This window comes from Mobula hypostoma, chromosome 4 (assembly GCF_963921235.1).
Source record: "Mobula hypostoma chromosome 4, sMobHyp1.1, whole genome shotgun sequence".
In the NCBI taxonomy this organism is placed as follows: Eukaryota; Metazoa; Chordata; class Chondrichthyes; order Myliobatiformes; family Myliobatidae; genus Mobula; species Mobula hypostoma.
Window position 1 is genome coordinate 51,543,976 of NC_086100.1, and position 24,532 is coordinate 51,568,507.

Genomic DNA, 24,532 nt, shown 5'->3' on the forward strand with positions numbered 1-24,532 from the left:
AAAAAAATTAGAGGGGAGATGGACTGCATATGGATGTGAGGGGAAGGGGTGGAAGCAAATAGAGGGAGGAAAATAGAAAACTGCAACAGATTCCACTCTGTCAGTCCTGTCCAAGGGTCTCAACCTGCAAAACTGACTATCCAATTTTCTCTACGGATGTTGTGCTGAGTTCTTCCAGCATTTTGTTTGTTGCCCTAGTTTAAAGTGTCTACCTTACTGCACATCCATTGCCTTTTTACCTCATCTGCAGTTATTGCTTTCCACATCTATGACATAACTCTTCAAAATATATGCCACTTCCTCACACACCACAACCCCTAGTCTTCTCTTGATTATCCCAAGCAATCCCCAGGGCTTCTCTTCCATTAGCTACTACCTACTGGATCCTTACAAAAATCAACCTTACAATTACTTCATTTGCTTCCAATACTCTCTCACCCCGCCTCTCGCCTATCTTCGTCCCTGGTCTTCTCCTTCCCAACTAATCTATCCACCTCCTGTCCTGAGCCTGCCTCAGAAAAATTGAAACAATTGGCATAAACAGGATATTAATTACATGGACACTAATTTGGCAAAGTAACAGACAATGGAGGATAGTGGGAAATACTTTTTTCAAATTGGAGGAAGGTGATCTGTGGTGTTACCCTGTGTCAATGATGGGGCCATTGCTGCTTTGATCGATATTAATAAGCTAGACTTGGTGGTGCAAAGCACAAATTCTAAATCTGAAGATCAAATAAATCTTGGCAGTATTGCAAAGAGCATAGTGATAGTTTGGAACAAGCTATAAATAGGCTGATGCAATGGACTGATGCATTGCAAATGAAGCTAATGCAGAGAAATGTCAGGAGGTGCACTTTGGTTCGAAGAAAGCAGTGAGGCAATACAGAACAAAGGAGCAGTGGGACCCTGTAATATACATGCATAAATCACTGGAAGTGACAGAGCAAGTAGGGAAGGGAAGTCAAATAAGGCAATCACAATTCCAGCTTTATCAATCGAGACACAGAGCACCAAGGCAAAACCTTCATAAAGCACTGGACTGACCTCAGCTGAGGTATATAGTCAATATTGTAGAAAGAATGTAGAGTCAAGAAAAAAATTATGTGAATGCTTCCGGGAATGAAGGGGCTACAAGTTAAAAAGAGGGGATTTTAGAAGCTGTAAGTATTTTAAGACCATAAGACAAAGGAGCAGAAGTAGGCCATTCAGCCCATCGAGTCTGTTCTGCCATTTTATCATGAGCTGATCCATTCTCCTATTTAGTCCACTCCCCCACCTTCTCACCATAACCTTTGATGCCCTGGCTACTCAGATACTTATCAATCTCTGCCTTAAATACACCCAATGACTTGGCCTCCAGGGCTGCCCATGGCAACAAATTCCATAGATTCACCACCCTCTGACTAAAAAAATTTCTTCGCATTTCTGTTCTGAATGGGCACCCTTCAATCCTTAAGTCATGCCCTCTGGTACTAGACTCCCCCATCATGGGAAACAACTTTGCCACATCCACTCTGTCCATGCCTTTTAACATTCGAAATGTTTCTATGAGGTCTCCCCTCATTCTTCTAAACTCCAAGGAATACAGTCCAAGAGCGGACAAATGTTCCTCATATGTTAACCCTCTCATTCCCAGAATCATTCTAGTGAATCTTCTCTGTACCCTCTCCAACGTCAGCACATCCTTTCTTAAATAAGGAGACCAAAACTGCCCAAAGTACTCCAAGTGAGGTCTCACCAGCGCCTTATAGAGCCTCAACATCACATCCCTGCTCCTATACTCTATTCCTCTAGAAATGAATGCCAATATTGCATTCGCCTTCTTCACTACTGACTCAACCTGGAGGTTAACTTTAAGGGTATCCTGTACAAGGACTCCCAAGTCCCGTTGCATCTCAGAACTTTGAATTCTTTCCTCATTTAAATAATAGTCTGCCCGTTTATTTTTTCTGCCAAAGTGCATAACCATACACTTTCCAACATTGTACTTCATTTGCCACTTCTCTGCCCATTCATCCAATCTATCCAAGTCTCTCTGCAGACTCTCTGTTTCCTCAGCACTACCGGCCCCTCCACCTATCTTCGTATCATCAGCAAACTTAGCCACAAAGCCATCTATTCCATAATCCAAATCGTTGATGTACAATGTAAAAAGAAGTGGCCCCAACACTGATCCCTGTGGAACACCACTGGTAACCGGCAGCCAACCAGAATAGGATCCCTTTATTCCCACTCTCTGTTTCCTGCCAATCAGCCAACGCTCTATCCACGTATGTAACTTTCCCGTAATCCCATGGGCTCTTATCTTGTTAAGTAGCCTCATGTGTGGCACCTTGTCAAAGGCCTTCTGAAAATCCAAATATACAACATCCACTGCATCTCCCTTGTCTAGCCTACTGGTAATTTCCTCAAAAAATCGTAATAGGTTTGTCAGGCAGGATTTTCCTTTAAGGAAACCATGCTGAGTTCTGCCTATCTTGTCATATGCTTCCAGGTACTCTGTAACCTCATCCTTGACAATCGACTCCAACAACTTCCCAACGACGGATGTCAAGCTAACAGGTCGATAATTTCCTTTTTGCTTCCTTGCCCCCTTCTTAAATAGCGGAGTGACATTTGCAATCTTCCAGTCTTCCGGAACCATGCCAGAATCTATCGACTTTTGAAAGAACATCGCTAATGCCTCCGCAATCTCCACAGCTACTTCCTTCAGAACACAAGGGTGCATTCCATCTGGACCAGGGTACTTTCTCTGTCGTAATTGTGACTGCGCACACTTCTCTTCCCTGCCAGCCTTGAGTGTCCGGTATACTGCTGATGTCTTCCTCAGTGAAGACTGATGCAAAATACCCGTTCAGTTCCTCTGCCATCTCCTTATCTCCCATTACAATTTCTCCAGCATCATTTTCTATTGGTCCCACATCTACTCTCACCTGTCTTTTACTCTTTATATACTTGAAAAAGCTTTTAGTATCCTCTTTGATATTACTTGCTAGCTTCCTTTCATAGTTAATCTTTTCTCTCTTAATGACCTTCTTGGTTTCCTTTTGTAAGGTTTTAAAAACTTCCCAATCATCTGTCTTCCCACTAATTTTTGCTTCCTTGTATGCCCTCTCCTTTGCTTTAACTATGGCTTTGACTTCTCTTGTCAACCATGGTTGCATCCTTTTTCCACTTGAAAATGTCTTCTTTTTTGGAATATACCTGTCTTGCACATTCCTCATTCCTCACATAAACTCCAGCCACTGCTGCTGTGCTGTCTTTCCCGTCAGTGTCCATTTCCAGTCAACTTTGGCCAGTTCCTCTCTCCTGCCACTGTAACTTCCTTTACTCCACTGAAATACTGACACATCAGATTTCAGCTTCTCTTTTTCTAATTTCACAGTGAACTCAATCATGTTATGATCACTGCCTCCTAAGGGTTCCTTCACCTCAATCTCTCTAATCACCTCCGGTTCATTACACAATACCCAATCCCGTACAGCCGATCCCCTGGCGGGGTCAACAACAAGCTATTCTAAAAAGCCATCTCGCAGACATTCTACAAACTCTCTCTTGAGATCCAGTGCTGACCTGCTTTTCCCAATCTACTCGCATGTTAAAATCCCCGACAATTATCATAACATTGCCCTTCTGACAAGCCTTTCTATTTCCAGTTGTAATTTGTAGTCCACATCCCTGCAGCTGTTTGGAGGCCTATAAATAACTGCCATCAGGGTCCTTTTACCCCTGCTATTTCTTAGCTCAACCCATAAAGATTCGGCACCTTCCGATCCTATATCACCTCTTTCTAATGATTTAATATAATTTCTTACCAATAAAGCCACGCCTCCCCCTCTGCCTATCTTCCTATCCTTCCGATACACCGTGTATCCTTGGACGTTCAGCTCCCAGAGACATGCATCCTTTAGCCAGGTCTCAGTGATGGCCACAATATCATACCTGCTAATCTGTAGCTGTGCAGCAAGATCAACCACCTTATTTCTTATGCTGCGTGCATTTAAGTACAACAGCTTGGGGTGTATGGGATGTCAGGGAGGGGTAGCACCTCTGGTGGGGGAACATGCCGCGTCCTTTTCAGGGCGGTTAGTCCACCTTTGGTCCCCACCTGGCACTCAGCTCTCACCTGTGGCTCCCCGTAGCTGTTTGCATGCGACAGCGGCCACACCCCGGGCAACGGCTTCGACAAGCCGGCTAAACCAGGTGAGGGTCTCAAACCCTCGGTGAGATAGGGAGTTGTCTATCCCAGCATGTGAAGACGGACTCCGGCGGATTGAGTGGACGAGACCTATGGAAGGTCCAACGGTCACGAAGGCGGTCTCTGCAAGCGTCGTGGAACGTGTAGAGCAGGACAAGACACAGAAGACATCCTGGTCATCCACTGCGCCTAGTCCCATCTCCAGCCGTCTAGACTCTGTCTTGCCACTGGACCCAGATGGGAATTGGGAAGAGATAGTGAGGCTGACGCTGCGCAACTCTCCCTCACTTAAATCCAAATCACGCGCTAGTCTTGACACCATCATAATGGTGTCGAGGTCCTCATCGATGTCAACGATGGACGAACAACCAACCAGCAACACCTTAAGCCCAGTATTTCATACTTTTTGCTTTGATTTCACTGCACCTTTATTGCACTGCAACTCATCCCAATGGCTACAAATTTGCCCCATCACCTGCCTGTCTTTCCTGACATCTTTACTGCTCACTATCTTAGATTTATTCCTGTTTTCCCCTTCCTCTGCTCTATCATTCTGGTTCCCATCCCCCTGCCAAATTAGTTTAAACCCTCCCTAACAGCTCTATTAAACTTTCCCGCCAGGATATTGGTCCCCTTCGGGTTCAGGTGTAACCTGTTCTTTTTGAACAGGTCATACTTCCCCCAGAAGAGATCCCAATTATCCAAGAATCTGCAGCCCTGCCCCCTACACCAGTCTCTCAGCCACGCATTCATCTGCCTGATCCGACTATTCTTGCCCTTGCTAGCACGTGGCACAGGTAGCAATCCCGAGATTACTACCCTGGAGGTCCTGCTTCGCAGCTTCCTTCCTGACTCCCAGAAATCTCTCTTCAGGACCTCCTCCTTTGTCCTCTCAATGTCATTGGTACCAACATGCACCAAGACAACTGGCTGCTCACCCTCTCCCTTTAGAATATTCAGGACCCGATCCGAGACATCCCGCACCCTGGCCCCTGGGAGGCAACACACCATGCGGGTACCTCTGTCAGGCTCACAGAATCTCCTGTCCGTTCCCCTGACTACGGAATCCCCTATGACTACTGCATTTCTCTTCTCCCTCCTTCTCTCCTGCACAACAGCGCCAGGCTCAGTGCCAGAGACCCGGTCACCGTGGGCGTCCCCTGTCAGGTCATCCCCCTCAACAGCATCCAGAACAAGATATTTGTTGCTGAGGGGAACAGCCACAGCTGTGCTCTCCACTATCCGGGCATTTCCCTTCCCTCTCTTGACAGTGACCCAGTTTTCTGACCCCTGTAGCCTAGGGATTACTACCTCCCTGTAGCTCCTGTCTATCACCTCTTCACTTTCTCTGATAAGCAGTAGGTCATCAAGCTGCAGCTCCAGATCCCTAACACGGTCTCTGAGGAGCTGCATCTCGGTGTACCTGGCGCAGATGTGGCCAGTAGGGAGAGATTACAAATACAAACGATGAGGGGAATGGAGGGGCTTGGACGAGAGGTCACACTAAAAGGGAAGAAACTTAATAATGACTGAAGGTAAGTTTTTTAAAAATGTAACATTTGATTAAAATCTGGAATAAACCGCAGATTTTGCTTGGTCAAAGAAGGAACTGGCAAAGTTGCAACACTTTAGAAAAAGAGAAGCAGGATGGAATTCAAGATTTTATTGCTAAAGATTTCAGCAGGGATATCTCCTCTCTGCCATGAGCATTCTCTGATTCTATGATACTCTATCATTTCCTCCAAGTTCTTTTGAACCCTCTAATAATGGGCATATTTTCTTTTCACAATAATATGCATCTTTTTTATACACACTGAAGAGTTATCAGTAAACATGATACAACAACTCTAACTATAATTTGATTTGATTTGTTAAATCAGACACAAATAACTATTTTTTGTAATTTGTATTCAATCTTTAATTTTGATCTTAACAATAGCTGCTTCTCAAAGAAAAGCATCCCACCTATATTCAGGATAATCAGATGCATTACTTTTGTTTGTGCTACAAAATCTGGATTCAGCTTTATGCTGTGGGCCATAAGCATCAAGTCTGAGGCAAAAAGAAGAATAAAAATGTTCAGGAAACACTTCAAGCTATTTATATAGAAAGCCTCTTAGTGGTCAGGTTGTGCAATTACAGAGTGAGGAGATTAATGAGTAGATTTAATTATACATGGGATCAACAGAATTATCAAAATTTGCAGGAACAAATCTAATCCTTTCACATGGCTTAAGGAATTGCCAAGACAAGGGAAGGTGCATACATTATTTTTCAACATTTAGAGCCATGTTTCCAGGATTGTCAGCACAGGTCACCTACAACGGAAAGGCGTTGCAGGGAAGAAAGGAAAGAAGTCTTAACTAAAAGCTGAGTACCGACGCTCTGATAAAGGTCCTCACATTAACAAATTCTGAATGGATTGGGAAAATTTTGTATAGGGGCCACTTCCATAAGCAAAATATTTAGAAGTGATACCAGATTTTTTAATGCTTAATCCAAATGAAAACTGACGAATTATTTTTGATTTATGAGACTTTCTTAAATCACATTATTTAATCTGCATTATTTTAATGTCTCTTTGGATATATTGTTTAAAAACTATCAAAATCAAAATCTGATTACATGTTACAAGCTTCAATCCAAGTAATCAATCAAAAGGCAGAGAATTGAATTTTCACATGAAAAAATATGGAGATATTTCAAAGGGTTAATGGGGATGAATTTGATATCCAAATGGAAAACAAGAAATGGACAAGTCAAGAGCAAGCTTACAAGGAATCCATTCTAATTTCAATACTGTACTTAACTTCATAAACAAAGCATATTACAACCATATCTTCCTATTAGGTGGCAGGATATTGGATCCCATCCAAATTCTTAAAATGCTAGTGTGTATTTCACATTACTTCATCCATCGCAGGGAGTTTCAGGGAAATGACTAGAGCTAAGAATATTTCTAACCGCCTCTGAGATTGCAGAGAGCTGAGGTGAAAAAAATACAGAATAAAACCAGGATTTGGTCCCCCTCAGATGCAGGTCAAAAATGGTAGAAATTACAGATGATAACATCAGTGATTCAGTGTTGCCTTCAGGATTTGACTGCACTGTCAGAGAGAAATTTAGAACCAAAATAAGATCCATATGATCTTGTTTAATCAGGACTCCCAAGATAAAATGTCTTTCTTCACACTTTTACAATTAGGAAAATAGTATTTTCTCTATTATGACTGTCTAAAACTATTCCAACTATTTCTCCATCTTCACACTCTCTTCACCCGATCACACCCAAAACTGGCTAAAGACAGGTTTTGCTTTACCCTCAACTTTCACCCCAAGGCGGCCAAACTCAGCAAATTATCCATAATGATTTCTGAAATCTTTGACAAGATAGCACCATGAGACACAGAGGAACAGAGAACGAGAAAATGTAAGAATAACCAGTTATGCTTTTCAATAAGATCCAATTCTGACCTTAAAACCACTATCCCACTCTCTCCTCTTATATTTAAATCCTTTGTACTTCCTGGCCCCTAGTTCTTGACACTCCACCATGATTCAGAACTTGCTACTTGTCATAAGATCATCAAAAGTTGTAATTCCCTTTCCATAGCCAGTTTTGTGTTTCTCAGCACTAAAATGGTTCTAATTGGTATTTATCCCTCTTTTATCTCTCTTCCTCCATTTCCGTCTGCATCAACTTTGATTAAGAAACCTTCAGCACTCGCTTTTAGATGGCACAAACAATACTGCATCATTTGGATTTTCTTGGTTTCACACTATCGAAGGCATTCCTTTTAATCTCTCCACTCTTCCACAACATGCTTTCTCAATTCTGCTGAAAGGTCACCAAACTGAAACATTAACTGTTTTTCTCCACAGGTGATGCCTGCCTACTACATAACTCACCATCTCATGTTTTGTTTTAAATTTCCAACTTTGGCAGATTTTCGTTCTTATATTTCTCTATGTTGGGCATTTTTGCTATTTCTTCTTTTCATCATATACAGCAGCGGTCCCCAACCACCAGGCTGCAAAGCATGTGCTACCGGGCCGCGAGGAAACGATATGAGTCAGCTGCACCTTTCCTCATTCCCTGTCATGCACTGTTGAACTTGAACATAGGGTTGCCAACTGTCCCGTATTAGCTAGGACATCCCATATATTGGGCTAAATTGGTTTGTCCCGTATTTCCCCCACTAATGTAGAGCATTCCTATGAAACCTTTCGTGCTGAAATGGCGTAAAGCGAAGAAGCAATTACCATTAATTTATATGGAAAAAATTTTTGAGTGTTCCCAGACCCAAAAAATAACCTACCAAATCATTCCAAATAACACATAAAACCTAAAATAACACTAACAAAGAGTAAAAGCAGGAATGATATGATAAATACACAGCCTATATAAAGTAGAAATAATGTATGTACAGTGTAGTCAAGAAGATGAAGTCAAAACCGACCTGTGGAAAAAAAATCGGCACGTATGCGCCTGCCCATACAGGTGCCCACGCAAGGCTTCACGGTCATGGTTCATGGTCATGGTAGTCTTTCTCAGGGTAAATGCTGTCCCCGTACTTGACTGCTACTTTTGTCCCTTATTTGGGAGTGAAAAAGTTGGGCAACCCTAACTGTAAAAGACATGTTGAGGTGAGTTGAACCCTACTTGAACACCACCCACCCCCACCCCCGGTCGGCCGGTCCGCAAGAATATTGTCAATATTAAACTGGTCCGTGGTGTAAAAAAGGTTGAGGACCCCTGATATACAGCATGACAACTGGCTCATTAACAAAGAGAAGGTTTCTTGATCCAAGGTTTCTTGAATCAACTTCTACTCTACCTACTGGAAAACTACACAAAAGGAAAATAACGAGTGAACACTCACCCTTATGGTAGAGGCTTTTAATAGCATAATAGAAATGCAACAGTCAGTAGTGGATATAAATAATGAGGTCAGATAGAGTCATTTTACAGTAGCTGTGATAGCCTTATGCTTAACCCTTTCAGTCACAGACATATTTGCCAACCTAAACAAAATCATGTGGATTTTGCAGCAGGTCATCATGGCTTGCTCCATTGTATCCTGATCTTCCTCCCACTCAGCTATCCAAATGAATGAATGGGTTATCATTCATACAAAAAGACTTGCCATAAAAACAGATCATACTACATGATCGCCTGCACTCATCAAGTGACATTAAAAATTGGTATCCCACTGACCTATTGAACAAGCATATTTCAACTAAATTTGAAGCATTCACCAAGCATAATTATTTCCTGATGGAGATGATGGGACAAGCCCAAGAGAAAAGCAATTCAGTAAGTCAGTTCATAAAGAGAAAAGAGGAGCCAACCTTAATGGTCTAGTGCTAGACAGTAATTTATCCCCGAATTGATGGTATTGGATTGTTTGTGAGGGAGCTTTGAAAACTTGTCAAATAGTGTGGAGAGCATCATCAGCAATTGGAAGTGGGTTTCTCAAGTATGACATCCAATCTGGACAGTCGACAAAGAGCATGCGATCCCTTTAATGACCCATGCATGTAAACACCTATCCCACTGTAGGAATGTGGCATATTCAGAAAATCTATCTAAATCTTTATAGCCTTATAGGTCCATTGTTAAGGACCTCCAGCACCCAGGGTATGCTCTTTTCTCACTTTTACCATCAGGTAGGAGGTACAGAAGCCTGAAGGCACACACTCAGCGATTCAGGAACAGCTTCTTCCCCTTTGCCATCCGATTACTAAATGGATAATGAACCCGTGAACACTACCTCACTTTTCTTAGTACATATTATTTCTGTTTTTGCGTGTATTTTTAATCTATTCAATGTACGTATACTGTAACTGATTTATTTATGATTATTTTATTATATTTTTTCTTCTTCTATATTATGTATTGCATTGAACTGCTGCTGCTAACTTAACAAATTTCACGACACATGCTGGTGCTAATAAACCTGATTCTGATTCTTCTCAGCCTTGTACAGACAGGAAGAGTAAGTGGAAAATTGCTTCAATCAAATCCCAATGCCTATTCTGCCGCAAATCAGTCTGAGCTTTGACACTCAAGCCAATAAGCAGGGACAGTCACATGATGGAAAGGGACCCAAATAATAACCTTCTTGATCAGATCGTTGTACTATTAAACTATCTGAATCAATGCCATTTCCATTGCCAAAAAGCAAGCATGAACAGATACCCAAGCTGTAATCAAGTTGTTACAGTCTGCTGTTGGCCACATTTAGGTCTGAGCTTTTAATCTGTAATATCAAGCATATCAGAAGCCCTTTATCTGCAATAACAAGCACATCTGAAGCCCTTTAATCAACTAATATCCTCCTCTCTGCAATTTATAACAGAGAAGTATGATTTCTCCAGACAGCAGGGTGGGAAGTGGATTGCAACTATTTTCACAAGCCAGAAAACAAACTCAATATTATTTGTACAGGGAGTTTTCCTGTTAAAAATTATAATGTTATGAAGTTAAATAGCATATTACCAATATTGATAATTGAAAACTGCTATTGATCGTAATAGAGACAAGAATATTAATTTGGGGAACACAAGTTGTTCAGCTCAAATGCTTTTCAATCAGCTTCTCATAAAAATTCCAGCTGTAAGCATGTGTGACTTACCCTGCATTCAAGCCACGTATGTCCATTGGGAATCCTCCCTTCATCCCCACTTGTCATGTAATTTGTGCCCATATTCTAAAACAAATTCATGTTGCATGGAGAACAGCACCTTTGCAGTAAACTATCTACATCTACCTATCTGAAGTTTTTAAAACATTTTCAGTGTTTTAGTTAATGAGAACTCTGCTTCCCAAGCCATTAAAACAATTCATTTTGTCTCAAAAAAATTAAGGCCTTTGACTATCAGCACGAATCAATTCATACAGCATTGAAATTAACCTGTCACATACCAAATACCATAAATCGAAGATTGCAGACTAAGGGGATTGTTATATTGAGGCAAGATTTCCATTAGCAATATGGTGCAGTCAATGGTGCTTGACACTGAGCAAATCCAGCAAACAATGTGAATTGTTCCTATTCTGATTTTAAATGTTCAGTGGAAAATGGAGATGCATACTCCAGCAAACAAGAAAGGAAGTTGATTAACACATATTAAGTATCAAATTGACTATGTTGAAGGCTTCAAAGAATTTCAGAAAGCAGGAATTTTAAGTGCACCAAGCAATGCGATATGAACCTTTGAAAGTGGAAGCAGGAAATACTACAAGATATGACAGCCTTGCAACTGCCTTGCTGTTTGAAAACACAAGAGTCTAGAGCTTTCAAAAATGCCACAGTTGAGTGATTTTCTAGTGTTAATGTATGGAGATTGATATTTCTTGGAATAGAACACAATGAAGATCATCCCAAAGAGGACGAGTCATTACAAAGGGAAGATATGGAAATCATATATGGAAATCATGGCTGACAAGGGAAGTTAAAGAGAACATAAAAGCAAAAGAGAAGGTACACAATATAGCAAAAAAAAATAGAAACTAAAGGATCAGGAAGCTTTTAAAATCAGCAAAAGGCAACAAAAAAGGGGATAAGGAGAGAAAAGATGAAATATGAAGATAAGTTAGCCAATAATATAAAAGAGGCTATCAAAAGTCCCCCCCCCCCCCAGTTATATAAAGAGTAAAAGAGAAGCAAAAGTGAACATCAGACTACTGGAAAATGACACTAGAGTGTAGAAATGGGAGACAAAGAAATGACGGAAGAACTGAATGTGGGTTTCTTTCAGTCTTCATTGTGGAACACATTAACAGCCAGAAATTCATGGGAGTCAGGGGTCAGCAGCCAGGAGCGAGTGCTGTCACTAATACTAAGGAAAAGGTGCTTGGGTAGCTGAATGGTCTGAAGTGCATAAGTCACCTGGACCAGATGGACTACACCCAGGATTCTGAAAGTGGTACCTGAAGAGATTATAGAGGCAGCTGAAGTGAATTGTGGAGACATTAGTTGTGATCATTCAAGAATCACTGGATCATGGAATGGTTCCAGAGGACTGGAAAATTGCAAATGTCACTCTGTTCTTTACAAAGAGAGGGAGGCAAGAGACAGGAAATTATAGGACTATTAATCAGACTGCAGTAGTTGGCAAGATGATGGAGTCCATTTTTAAGAATGAAGACTTGGGAATTCTTAGAAACACGCAATAAAACAGGCTGAAATCAGCATGGTTTCCTCAAAAAGAAATATTGCCTGACAAATCTTTGGAATTCTTTGAGGAAATACCAGGCAGGGTAGACAAAGGATGCCCTGCAAGGCTTGGAAGATTGGCCGTCTGCAGACCACAGAACCTGCCGTCTCTAACACCGGCAGGCCCGGATGTCCCCAGACTGTGATCCTCAGCGGCTCTAATGATCCAGAACAGATTCAAAACCCGGACTCCACCACTATTAATGCAGGTTCCAATGTCCTCGGACTCCTCTAAAGTGCTAATTGTGCAACCTTCAGCTCCAACTCCAGCCTTGACCTCCTAGCCGGGGCTTCACGTGCTGCTGCTGGAACTCCCATCTCCTCTTCCCCACCGGCAATCTACAATCCCATCCCTCTCAGATTCCACCAGCAGGTCTAGGGCCCTTGGAGACTCCATCCTCTCACCCGCCCCATCCCTGAACACCCCAAACTTCCCTTCTCCTTGACACTACCAACACCCTTCCCCTCTCAGATCCCAGCTCTCATCCATGCTGGGTCTTCAGCATTCCCTCTGACCTTCCCCTCTCTGAGGCAGAGCATTCTGTCCTCAGTAAGAGCCTTACCTTTGTCCCTCTACACCTACACCTCAGTGAGCTCCGCACCCACCACAACTTCTCTTCCATCGCCTCCGTCTCAGAGCCTGCTTCTTTAGCAAGGACTCTCCACCCAGACTGATGGCCCCTTCTCCTATCTTCAACCCTCCTTGTCTTCCAAGATATCCCACCCTGGTCTTCTGCCTGCTCTGAACCTTTCCATTGCCAACTGCCAACGGAGTATCAACCGCCTCGACTTCAACACTCCTCTCTCCAATTCCAACCTCACTTATTCCAATTGTTCTGCTCTCCACTCCCTCTGCACTACTCCTAACCTCACCATCAAACCCGCAGATAAGGGAAGTGCTATAGTAGTCTGGGGTTTAGGCTGAAGGGTCTTGGCCTGAAACTTCAACTGTACTGTTTTACATAGATGCTGGCTGGCCTTTTGAGTTCCTCCAGTATTGTGTGTGTGTGGCTTGGATTTCCAGCATCTGCAGATTTTCTGTTGTTTGGAGAGTCAGTGGATGTTGCTTACACTGGGACCTCCGCTGTTTGGGATGTACAGTATATGAATGACCCGGATGAAAATATAGATGGATGGGCTAGTCCTTTGCAGATGCTACCAAGATTGGTAGTGTTGTGGATAGCATAGAACACTGGCAAAGAATACAATGGAAGTTGCAGATATGGGCAGAGAAATGGCAGATGGCACTTAACCCAGCCAAACATGAAGTGTTACACCTCGGTAGGTCAAATGCAAAGAGGCTATACACTCTTAGGGGCAAGATCTTTATCAGAGTTGAAGAGGAGGGTGATCTTGGGTACCAAGTCCACAGCTCCCTGAAAGTGGCTGCACAGGTTGATAAGGTGGTTACAAAGGCACATGGCATGCCTGCCTTTATCAGTCAAGGCACTGAGCTCAAACGTCAGGAAGTTATGTTTATAGGAAGGCTATCCAGGCTTTGGAGAGGGTGCAGAAGAGGTTTACCAGGATGTTGCATGGATTAGAGGGCATATGCTATAATGAGGGGTTGGACAAATTTGGGGTGCTTTCTCTGGAGCGAAGGAGGCTGAGAACAGATGTGAAAGAGGTCTGTAAGATTACAAGAGGCATAGATAGAGTAGACAGACAACATCTTTTTCCAAGGCTTGAAATGTCTAGTACCAGAAGGCATGCATTTATGGAGAGAGGTGATATTTTTAAAGGATATGCAAGGGGCAGTTTTTTTTTTAAACTCAGAGAGTGGTGGGTGCCTGCAATGCACAGCCTGGGGGTGGTGACAGAGGCAGAAACATTAGAGGCTTTTAAGAGATGTTTAGAGAGACACATGAATGTGATGAAAATTGAAATATTTGGATGTTGTGTAGGCAGAAGAGATTAGTTTAGCTAGCCATTCGATTACTAATTTAATTGATGTGGCATAACATTGTGGGCCAAAAGGCCTGTTCCTGTGATATACTGTTCTATATTCCATTTTCTCTGTTTAATTGGATTTTTTTAAAAAGGTCTTTGACAAAGTGCCATGCAAGGCTGCTAGACAAGCTAACAGCCCATGATATTAAAGGAAAGACACTAGCATGGATAGAAGATTGTCTAACTGGCAGGGACAAAGAGGGGAAATAAAGGGGGCTGCTGGTGACTAGTGCTGCTCCACAGGGGTCAAGGTAGGGCCTGCTAGTTTTCACATTATATGTTAATGATCTGGATGACGGAATTGATAGTTTTGTGGCTACGTTTGATGATCATACAATGATAGGTAGAGGTGAAGGCAGTGTTGAGGAAGCACAGAGTCTGCAGAAGCATTTGCAGATGTTACCTAGATTGGTGGTGTTGTGGATAGAATAGAAGATTGGCAAAGAATACAATGGAAGTTGCAGATATGGACAGAGAAATGGCCATATGGAATACAGTGTACTGAAGTACATGGTCATACTAAAAGGGCTGAAGTTGTAGACTATTCTTTAAGCAGCACTTGATGGTTCTAGGCCCGTATTCATTAGAGTTCAGAAAAACGAGGGGGATTTTCATTAAAAGTTACTGTAAGGCCTGGATAGAGTGGATGTGCAGAGGATGTCTCCAGTCGTGGAAGAGTCTTGGGCCAGAGGGCACAGGTTCATAATGGAAGGGCAGAGAACAGAGAGGAGGAGGAATTCCTTTAGCCAAAGAGCTGCGAACCTGTGTAATTCAAAGGATTCAAAGTACGTTTATTATCAGAATATATCTGCACGACACAACCTGAGATTCATCTTCTCCACAGACAGTCATGAAACAAAGAAAACCATGAAGTCCATTCAAAAGAAACCATCAACCCTCCCTCACAAAAAAACTACACAAATGGCAACAAGAACATCTTCACCCCCCACCCCCTATTCTTTGCCACAGATGGCTGTGAAGACCAAGACACCAGGTATATTTAAAGCACAGGTCAATAGGTACTTAATTAATAAAGGCATCAAATGTTATGGGGAAAAGGCAGGAAGATGGGATTAAGAAGGGAAAATGAATCAGCCATGATGAATGACAGAGGAAATTCAATGAGCTGAATGGCCTGATTTTGCTCCTATATCTTATGGTCTAAGACGGTTCTTGGATCAAACTATCGGTCTGTGGAAATTCAACCATGCCCCTTTTTGTCATGAATTGCAATGTAGAAGGAATGGCTCACGTAATAGACATAAATATTAATGCAGCAACATGTTTTGAAAGGGGCCATCCAATGACTGGTGCTGGAAAAATGCCTTGTGTTGGACTGTTTAATTAACTTATTTGCCTTGATTATTTCAGCATCTGCAACTTTCATTTCTCAATTTCAAGGCTCATGCCCAATATCCCAACCCCATGATGCCACAGCCTGACCATTCTCCCATAAACACCATCGTAAGGGGCAACCACAGGCTTTCAAATGATTGCTTTGCAATATCCAGTGTTTGGCCCATTCTCCTTCTCACCTATTCCTCTAATCTCACACGAACTTAAGACTCACCCTTGTGGCAAGGTTTGTTAGAGCTGTTGGGGAGGGTTTAAACTAGTTTGACATGGAAATAGGAACCAAAATGATACGTCTAAAAATTGGTAAAGTTAGATGCAGTGAGTAGAAAGACTGTGAGGAAGAATAAGCAATGAAAAGGAATAATTGCCATCAGCTGGATGGGTTGAAATTGCCTATTTTAAAGCAAGAGGCATCAAGAACAGGGGCAGTGACTCAAGAGTATGTACAAACGTTTGTATTAGTACATGGAACTATGATGTAGTGGCCATTGCATAGACCTGGATAACACAAAAGGAGGAAGGCTGATTGGATGTACCAGAGTTTAGATTTTTCAAAAGGGACAGGGGCAGATGTAAACAGGTGAGGAGTGGCATTGCTTATTAGGAATTGTATCACAGCTAAAGAAAGGGAGGGCATTGTGCAGGGATCATTGGCTAAACTGGTATGCGTGGAAGTCAGAAACAGGAAAGTAGCAATCACTCTATTGTGAGTATTCGATAGGACACCCCGCCCCCCACTACCACCACCACTGCAATAGCAATAGAGATAGGGCAGAATTTGTTAGATGTGTCCAGGATGAACTTGTGACACAATATATCGACAGGCCAGTTCGAGGACAGGCCAAACTGGATCTGGTACTAGGGAATAAACAAGGTCAGGTCACGGTGTGTGAGCATTTTGAAGATGATGACCATGGTTCCTTAACCATTACTATGGCCTTGTACAAGGATAGCAGCAGATGGTATGTGAATGCATATTATTGGGGAAGGGGTAATTATGATGTATTTGACAGGAACTTGGGAGGTAAAGTGGAACAGATGTTCTCAGGGAAATGCACAACAGAAATGTGTAAGATGTCTAGGGAGTATGTGCATGAGGTTCCAGAGAGGTATGTCCCATTGAGGCTGGGAAAGGATGGTAGAGTGAAGAAACCATGGTTAACAAGAGATGTAGAACATCTAGTCAAGGGGAAGAAAGAAGCATACTTGAGATTTAGTAAAGAGTACAAGGTAGTCTGGAAGCAGCTTAAGAATGAACTTAGGAGAGCTAGAAGAGGACATGAGAAGGCCTTGGCAAGTAGGATTAAAGAAAACCCTAAGTTGTTCTGCACGTATGTGAAGAACAGGAGGATGACTGGAGTGAGGGTAGGACCGATCAGGGATAAAAGAGGAAAGATGTGCCTAGAGTGGGAGTAAGTAGGGGAGTCCTTAATGAATACTTTGCATCAGTATTCACCAGTGAGAGGGATCTTGACAAATGTGAGATCAGTGAAGAACAGGCTGATATGCTCAAACATATCGACGTTACAAAAGAGGATCTGCTGGAACTTTTCAAAAACATTAAGATAGATAAGTCTCCAGGGCTGGATGGGATATTCCCCTACTTACAACAGGAAAAGAGATAAAAGATTGCTGTGCCTTTGGCGATGATCTTTATTTCCTCTTTGGCCAAAGGAGTAGCACCAGAAGATTTGAGGGTGATAAAGATTATTGCAACACACATCAAAGTTGCTGGTGAACGCAGCAGGCCAAGCAGCATCTATAGGAAGAGGCGCAGTCGACGTTTCAGGCCGAGACCCTTCGTCAGGACTAACTGAAGGAAGAGTGAGTAAGGGATTTGAAAGCTGGAGGGGGAGGGGGAGATGCAAAATGATAGGAGAAGACAGGAGGGGGAGGGATAGAGCCGAGAGCTGGACAGGTGATAGGCAAAAGGGGATACGAGAGGATCATGGGATAGGAGGTCCGGGAAGAAAGACGGGGGGGGGGTGACCCAGAGGATGGGCAAGAGGTATATTCAGAGGGACAGAGGGAGAAAAAGGAGAGTGAGAGAAAGAATGTGTGCATAAAAATGAGTAACAGATGGGGTACGAGGGGGAGGTGGGGCCTAGCGGAAGTTAGAGAAGTCAATAAAAATTATTCCTTTGTTTAAGAAAGGTAATCGGCATAACCCTAGAAACTATAGACCAGTGAGTTTTTCGTCAGTGGTGAGAAAATTATTAGAGAGAATTCCTAGAAACAGCATTTATGAGCATTTGGAGAAGCACAGTCGGATTAAGGATAGTCAACATGGTCAGGAGCCCAATTAAATTCTTTGAAGAAGTGACAAAACAAGCTAATAGAAGTATAGCAGTGAAAAGATTTTAGTAAGGCATTTGACAAGGTTCCTCATGGTAGCCTCATTCAGAAAGTCATGACAAATGGGATGCAAGGGAACTTGGTTGTGTGTATTCGGAACTGGTTAGCCCACAGAAGGCAGAGGGTGATTGTAGATAGAGTGCATTCTGCCTGGTGACCCGTCGTGTTCCACAGGGATCTGTACTGAACCCCTGCTCTTTGTGATTTTTATAAATGACTTGGATGAAGAAGCGTAATGGTAAGTTCGTAATCTTGCAGATGACACAAAGGTTAGTGGTGTTGTGGAAAGTGTAGAAGGTGATTGTAGGTTACAACAGGACAGGTAGATTTCAATGTGGAAAAGTGTGATGTGATTCACTTTGGAAGGTGAAACTTAAAGGCAAAATACAAGGTTAATGGCAGGATTCTTAACAGTATGGAGAACATGGGGACTTTGAGGCATAAATCCCTTAAAGTTGCAGCAAGTTGATAGGGTGGTTAGGAAGACATATGGTGTGTTTGCCTTCATTAGCCAGGCGGAAATTGAGTTCAAGGATCAAGAGGGAATGTTGCCCCGCTATAAAATTCTAATTACACTACACTTGGAGGATTGTGTTCAGTTCTGCTTGTCTAATTATAGGGAGCATATCTTATCAGGATAGGTTGAGCAAGTTAGAGCTTTTCTCTTTGGAGTGAAGATGGATAACAGGTGAATTGGACAGAGATGCACAAGACGATAAGCAGAGGCTTTTTTCCCCAGGGTGGAAATAGCCAATATGATGTGGCATGATGTTAAGGCTTCTGGAGGAAATTATATTAAGGGATATCAGAGGTAGCTTTTTTTTAATGCACAGAGAGTGGTTGGTGCATGGAATTTGCTGCACAGGTGGTTGTAGAGGCAAATGCATTCAGGACATTTAAGAGAGTCTCAGATAGGGATACAGATGAAAGCTAAATAGATGGTTATGTGTTAGGGAAGGGTTAGATTGATCTTGGAATAGGTTAAAAGGTCAGCACAACATCATGGGCTGAAGGGCCTGTACTGTACTGTTCTATGTCCTCAACAAAAAACAAAACTGGAATCCAGGAAATAACTTCCTTAAAAAGCTGTCAATCCTGGAAGATATTCCTTCATAGCTGAAGGAGGAATAACTGTATGGACATATACATAGCCCTCTGCAACCCTTGATAGACTGGAAACAGAAATGGAAATGCTTAATTTTTTTCCATTCTTTATTTATTAATACGATGATAGTCTAACTCAAATTTTAATGAGTTTCCTTGTTTTAAGAATCAGAATTTCTCCAATTTTTAATGAATATTTTGAGAAGGTAGATAATTTTTCAATAAAACATGACAATTTTTTTAACGTACATTAAAAATTTCACAGCTTAATTATTTTTAGATCAATTGGCTCATCATCCAAGGAAAGCAGCTGTCTGTTCTTTGATGTTGGCAAACCCTGACTGATACTGTACTATGCCTCCAGAGTTGCTTTTACTTTCCTTTTTTCCCGATCACAAACAAATCTCCGTGGATCAATCCACTACTCATTGCTCAGGGAACTATCCTGCATTGCCATGGCAACCCATGCAATTTTGCATTGCATGGGTCCACAGCAATTACTGTGTACAGTTTCTATTTCCTTTTCTCTGCAGGGTATATTACCTTTGCATCTTTAGTTGTATAAATAATGGTACTATTGTATGCTGCACTATTAGTTAAAAATAAAGCCCTTAATATTATAATTATAATCTTGTAGAAAAAATGCTGCCACCCATGTTGTTTCAAATTAAACTGGAGTACATAATGCTTTCCTACAGTACCCCAAGAGTTACTGCGCCTTCCTGGAGCACTTTCAATCTATTATGTTTCATAGGTATCTACATCCTGATATACTGTTTTCATTTTCCATCAGGAAACTTCAATAGTCATTACTCAATGAGTCACCTAACAGCACAGAAAGTGCTCTAATATGAAAACACTTAAACACCAATTTAATTTGGTTGTAGAGCCACTGAAGAGTATGAGGAAATGGGCCTTCCACTAAGCACATGTACAATGAGCCCCAAGAGAATGTGAACCACTCTCCTCGTCTTGTCGGCCACCTCTCAGCAAAAGAAGATAGTGATTAAGTACACCACTGAAACCAAAGCACCAGCAGGGTCTTTTCTGACTGAGGGAAAATGACGGTTAGGTTAGGTCTTCAAACCCAACAGAAACCTTATGGTCTACCCAGCAGCAATGATCCCTGTCCTCCTGTATACTTACCCCAGCAGGCACCTCAAAACACTGAAAACACAAAATGCTTCAAATCCAAAGGCAGTGGAGGAAAAACAATGTCCTCCGTATTGCCAACGTACTAAATATCAAAACTCAGGCTATGTCACTCTTGCCCCAACAGAAGAGCCTTGAAACAGGTACTTCACTCAAGAGTTGTGCCATTGCAGATCACCAGCAAGACAGAGGATATTTTGAAAAAAAATATTTAAAATAATGTCATTCTTTTTTCATGAATCCACTGGCCCATGACAGATCAAAGTGGGGGAGAGGCACTCTGGATAGCTCTGAGAATTATGTCATTTGGAACATACAGAAAACCAGCACAAACAATGAACAGAGTCCACCCTTATTCTACCCCACAAAAAGCACTTATCTCACAAGGGTCAAAGTGTATGGATACCATACCCAATCTCACATCCTCATCCACCATCTCAAAATCCACAGAAATGGAATGGAAGTGAGTTACTCTCAACACCAAAGGCACTTTTCAAGAAGGGACATGATGTCTCATCTTATCATAAGTGATCAAAACTGATTTGTTGATCCACCATATCTGATTTTAATACTTTGGGTTTACTATGCACTTGCTTTTCAAACACATTCAAATCATAACTTGTTCTCTCAAACTTTTGCAGTAAGATTGTCTATAAGTTTGAGACTAGGAATGTCAAAGGTAAATGTGATCATTGACACAATGAGCTTCCTTGCTGAAATTTGAGAGGTCACATAAAACAAATAGAAATCAGCTTGTAATGTCAGCAGTGCTCACAGAATTTATTCTGAAGCTAAACTCATCACATCTCAGCTATGAACACCATGTCAATGCCATGTAAGCACAGAAAAAAAACTCAAACATAACACAACGAAAGAAAACAATAGAGGAAGAAAAATAATATTAAATATAAATTTGAGAACTAAATAGCTTGATGAAGTTTCTTTTTGAAATTAGAGAGCTGGAATAATGCAAAAATCTAGGGACAGAATTTTGGAGACTGAGATTGAGAGTTCCATTATGTAAAGCCATCAGGACCATAAAAAATAAGTAAAATAAAGAAATTGGCAATGCTCCAATTAAACAACAGAAAAGGCTCAAATTTTATATGATCAGCTCCTGGTACTACATACTCCAAACTAATTTATAAAATGATAAATGCTAAGTGAATCTAGCATTGACACTCCGTAGCTACAGGCTCAACGATTCCTTCTCAGAAGTCTGAAATAAAAAGTAGGTCACACCTGTTACATTAAACTGAAATGTGAATGAAATATTAACTGTATTCACATTCAGCAAGGTAAAATGAGACACTTATTTATCAAAATTGACTGGAAGCTTCAGAATTTAAATATGTAGAGTGAAAAACAAACATACAGTATGTGGAAGAAAAACCAACAGTATATTTGAGTAAAAGGCAATACTATTTCCTCAGATTCTCTGTCTATTGTTTATGAAATCAAGTTAGGCCATTTCATTTGAGTATATCTGTACAGGGGTTCAGATTCAGATTCATTTATTTATCACGTGTACATCAAAACATGAAGTGAAATACATCGTTGCGTTAACAACCCACACACCTATGCCTGTGTGGGGGGGGGGGTGCAGACTGCAAGTATTGCCACATATCTCTGTGTCAGCATTGCATGGCCACAATGTTCAGCAGTACAAAAATAGCAACCAAACAAAACAAAATAGCTCCCACCCACCCATTCACACACACGACAGGCCTCCAACCTCAGTCATTTGCCCAGTCTTGCAGATATCAGGCCTCAGACTTCTGGACATGCCATCAAGTTTCCAACCTGCAGGTTCACAGACATCGTGCCTTTGACTTCCACACAGGGGTTTCAACCATCAGATCTTGACTTCCGGACTTGCTGACTTAGGTCTTTCACTTTTGGGTTTCAACCTTAACCAATCAAGGGAAGTTGAATTCTGGACTCGCATGGACTTTTAAGCCTGGGTCTTGCCCAACTGGGGGGAGGGGAGTGCATTGTCAACAGCCCTCATCCACAGGACCCACCAACCTCAGCCACTGACCATGGTGATTGCTAATCCTCATCCTCAGTATCTGCTGACCCAACATCCCTCCACAGGTATCACTATCCTTGACTGCAGAGCACTCTGACCTGCACTCCAGCTCCACTTTGGACTTACTTACAGCCTCCAATCTGCAACTTTCCTCATCCCTGCCCCTAAATGTAACCTGTTCCCCTACTCTGTGCTACTGCCTATACCATCCCTACAAACTTAAACTGTTGAGACGTTAGGTGATAGCTGTACAAGACTTAGGTGAGGCTGCATTTTGAATACTGTGCGCAGTGCTGTTCATCTTCCTACATGAAAGATGCCATTAAGATGGAAAGAGTGCAGAAAAGATTTACAAGGATGTTGCTGGGACATGAAGGACTGAGTCACAGAGAGACATTGAGCAGTTGTGAGTTGTGCAGGGTGATTTTACTTAAGAATATAAAATTTTGAAGCTCATAGATAGGATGAATGGGCATAATCTCTTTCCACAGGTTTGGGAAATCAAGGATAGGTTTAAAATGAGAGTGAATAGATTTCATAGAAACCTGAGAAACAGCTTCGTCTGAAACAGAATCAGGTTTAATATCACCGACATATGTCATGAAATGTGTTGATATGCAGCATTGTAATACACAATAATAACTGTACGTATAAATCAAATTAAACAAATAATGCAAAATGAGAGGGAAAAAAGTAATGAGATAGTGTTCAAGGGATCGGATAGCAAAGGGGAAGAAGCTATTCCTGAATCATTGTGTATGCCCTCAAACTCCTGTAACTCCTCCCTGATGGAGGTAATGAAAGGAAGACATGGCCTGAGTGATGGGGGTCCTTAATGATGGATGCTGCCCTTCTGAGGTATTGCTCCTTGAAGACGTCCTGAGTGCTGGGAAGGCTAGTGCCCATGCTGGAGCGGTCTGAAATCACAACTTTCTGCAGCTTATTTCAATCCTGGTAGGCATTCTTGATGGTGGTATAACAGTCGTCCAGTGTGTTGGCTCCTCTGGTTCCACAAGTGATATGCTGGGAATAATTATTTAGGGACTTTTTCAAGCTGGCTTGGTTAAAATCCCCCAAAATGATGGAGAAGGCTACTGGGTGCACTGTTTCATTACTGTTGATTACATTGCTCAGTTCATCTAGAGCCTGTTTGAGAAATGTTACAAAGATTTTTCCCTTAATAATAATGATCAGAGAGGCACAGAGAGAATCTGTAATTACTCACATGTACTTTTATTATCTCAATGGAAGAGACATGAATTTACACAACCAAGTACCTACATACACACCTAAGTTTTCCTGACCCTCCATAAACAGCCAAGGAATAGAAAAGGTAATGCCCAGAAAACGTGTCTATGGTTGCCATGTGTTTCTCGTAGTGCCGATCTAAACATTACTCCATAACCACGATGGAGAGTGGTTGCTATTTTGCATTCAAAGCCTCTGCTTTTATATTCATTCCTTACTAGTTCAAATGTCACATTTAAGTGTCAGTGGCTACGGGTCATCTGACAGATCTACAACACCTTATTGGCTCTGGTCCAAGCTAGAATTCATTTATTATTCTCTTCCACAAGTGACAACTGGGAATTTTAACTGGAAGGCGAGTGGAGTTAAGATGATGCTAAGTGCCTGCCTTGTCAAGCTCATCTGCAGAAACAGCTTAAATTCCTCTCTTTAATGTCTCTTTTTCTTCTTTTCAAACTGTTTAGGGTTCTATTGAGGTCCTGATCGGCAAGTGGAACTCAAACTACGTTTTCTCTCTATGGTGGATGAGTTCATGTTCCTCAAGCTCACCAGCTGACCATTTTCCAACATTCTCCAGGTGCAGCTTGGAAGATGGCACCACCAGGGTGCACCCCTGTGTGGCCCTGTGGATGACTGATTCTAGGCCAGGTGAGCAGACTGGGACAGAACCACAATGTTTGTGCACAATAAGGAGTTAATCACAAAGCGTACTTCACCCCCTCTGCCTTTGAAAAACTCAGTACTCCTAACTTGGTAGTTAATTTTGAGGCCCGAGAGCTGTATCGCTGTGTCTGGAATGGCAATGAATAACCAAGAAGACGCGAAACACAAACCATATCAGTCTCTGATATTCCTCTGGTACAGCAATCTTGCTGAGGCCTTCGATCTTATTTTCCAGAGACAGTACATTTG

The 24,532-nt window shown here is 41.9% G+C and overlaps 1 protein-coding gene across 5 annotated transcripts in view; it reads right to left on the reverse strand.

Moving 5' to 3' along the window:
- LOC134345314 (inactive N-acetylated-alpha-linked acidic dipeptidase-like protein 2) overlaps positions 1 to 24,532 on the reverse strand; it is a 1,001,093-nt gene that overhangs the window by 662,412 nt on the left and 314,149 nt on the right. The window lies entirely within an intron of this gene.